This window comes from Delphinus delphis, chromosome 1 (genome assembly GCF_949987515.2).
Source record: "Delphinus delphis chromosome 1, mDelDel1.2, whole genome shotgun sequence".
Taxonomy (NCBI): Eukaryota; Metazoa; Chordata; class Mammalia; order Artiodactyla; family Delphinidae; genus Delphinus; species Delphinus delphis.
The window spans coordinates 60744237-60746959 of record NC_082683.1 but is presented as its reverse complement, the minus strand read 5'-3'; the positions used below and the strand labels follow the sequence as shown (position 1 = coordinate 60746959).

Here is a 2723-nt window from a genome sequence, read left to right as displayed (position 1 = left end):
GTATAAATTATGTCTGAATCTATTCCAATATTTATTTAACTCTAAGAACGTATTCTAATACTGGCAGAGCCTTTGAGAAACACTCTGTAATTTATCTTTTTTTTTTTTTCTTTACGATAGCTATAGATAGAGAAAACATTTCAGCAAGAGAACCATCCACAACAAGAGCAGAATTCTCAGGAGTAGCTCAGCTCCCATCTGGGCTCTGGTTCTTCCTTTAATTCACACCTGACCTCTTTCTAGTTAGCAGCATTTAAAGATGAGGTTAAATTGTAGCAAAGGATGCAGAGAGTTGTAATACCCCCACTGAAGATACTTTCTGATTAGTAATCTTAAATAGATTAGTACTGGCAGAGGAGACACCGCTGCAGTTGCCGCCACCTCCGGGATTTCTGGCTCTTTTCTCTTCGCCTTAAATTCGTGTGTCTTTTATGAATAATCAAAAGCAGCAAAAGCCAACGCTATCAGGCCAGCATTTTAAAACCAGAAAAAGAGATGAAAAAGAAAGGTTTGACCCTACTCAGTTTCAAGACTGCATTATTCAAGGCTTAACTGAAACTGGTACTGATTTGGAAGCAGTAGCAAAGTTTCCTGATGCTTCTGGAGCAAAACTTGATTACCGCTGATATGCAGAAACACTCTTTGACATTCTGGTGGCCGGTGGAATGCTGGCCCCAGGTGGTACACTGGCAGATGACATGATGCGTACAGATGTCTGTGTGTTCGCAGCACAAGAAGACCTAGAGACCATGCAAGCATCTGCTCAGGTTTTTAACAAGTTAATCAGGCGCTACAAATACCTGGAGAAGGGTTTTGAAGATGAAGTTAAAAAGCTGCTGCTGTTCTTAAAGGGTTTTTCAGAGTCGGAGAGGAACAAGCTGGCTATGTTGACTGGTGTTCTTCTGGCTAATGGAACACTTAACGCATCCATTCTTAATAGCCTTTATAATGAGAATTTGGTTAAAGAAGGGGTTTCAGCAGCTTTTGCTGAAAGCTCTTTAAATCATGGGTAAATGAAAAAGATATCAATGCAGTAGCTTCAAGTCTTTGGAAAGTGAGCATGGATAACAGACTTATGGAACTGTTTCCTGCCGATAAACAAAGTGTTGAACGCTTCACAAAGTATTTTACTGAGGCAGGCTTGAAAGAGTTTTCACAGTATGTTCGGAATCAGCAAACCATAGGAACTCGTAAGGAACTCCAGAAAGAACTTCAAGAACAGATGTCCCATGGTGTTCCATTTAAGGATATAATTTTGTATGTCAAGGAGGAGATGAAAAAAAACATCCCAGAACCAGCTGTCATCGGAATAGTATGGTCCAGTGCAATGAGCACTGTGGAATGGAACAAAAAAGAGGAGCTTGTAGCAGAGCAAGCCATCAAGCACTTGAAGCAATACAGCCCTCTACTTGCTGCCTTTACAACTCAAGGTCAGTCTGAGATGACTCTGTTACTGAAGATTCAGGAGTATTGCTATGACAACATTCATTTCATGAAAGCCTTCCAGAAAATAGTGGTGCTTTTTTATAAAACTGAAGTTCTGAGTGAAGAACCCATCTGAAGTGGTATAAAGATACACATGTTGCCAAGGGGAAAAGTGTCTTCCTTGAGCAAATGAAAAATTTTGTATAGTGGCTCAAAAATGCTGAAGAAGAATCTGAGTCTGAAGCTGAAGAACGTGACTGAATTTGAAACTACACCCTCAGTAAAGCAAACAGGAATTGTAGATAAAATGTCATGTCTTATGTGTCCTGGATCTTACATCTTCCTACCTCCCTATATCAAGCATGATATAAGGGCTTTCATGGCAAATTTTATTTTAACTGTTTCTATGGTTACTGGAAATGTTGGATTTAGTTTCTAAAACCATGTTTTAAGTAGCTACAGGAGCTATAGATTTGAATCTAATGTTGCATTAGTCTTTTCAGTTATCTTCTACCTCCTGTATTTTCTAATGTAATAATGTAATTTAAGGCCTTCCACAATGAACAGTTCACTTTTTCCCTGGGTTTTCTATATAAAGAGTTTTCAAGATATGATTTGGTTAAAAATAATTTGTTATAAAAATTCTGTTTGCAAATTAAACTGTAAAAGTATCCAGAGTCTCAGAAGGCAGTGATTTGTGTGATGATTTGGTATGCCCAAAGCCCTGCTCATCAAAGAAAATCTCATATACAATAATTAGATTCATTAACATAAATCTCGAGTATTTGGACCACTGCTTGCATGTTGATATTTTCTTGCCTTTTTAACCTCAGATGTACTTGAGCTCAATTGTTGGCTCTCTGATTTTCATTCCTTAAAATGAAGCCATGGAGAACAAACTTGAAAGTGAGGTGTTTGGGAAATTGTATGTGACGGTGGTGGGAAGAAAAAAGTTGAGCTTTTACCCAATGAGAAACCTCTGCATTCAGTTTGCTTCTTTCTAGACAAAACAAATGAATATTCTTTTCATACCGCCATTTTCAAACATACCTTGGAAAAACCTTGTCATTTAAAGTATTTTACAGTTGTCATACACTTAGATTGGTAAGAAAGGACTCATAAAACAGTATAAGTAAAGCAAATGACTGTACTAAACCCAGAAAATTGTTGAAAGAAAAGTGGTTAGCATGTTCTAATTGGGATTCTAAATATAACTCAGATTTCTTGTTGGCTTAGAGTATTTGTTGCAAAGAATGAAGTGCAGTGATAATGATTATCCTACTTGGTCATACTGGGCC

The 2723-nt window shown here is 37.6% G+C and overlaps 1 pseudogene; it reads left to right on the top strand.

The window, feature by feature from the left end:
- Nucleotides 1–418: 418 nt before the first annotated feature.
- On the top strand, nt 419–2009 carry LOC132420968 (eIF5-mimic protein 2 pseudogene; annotated as a pseudogene).
- Nucleotides 2010–2723: the final 714 nt, after the last annotated feature.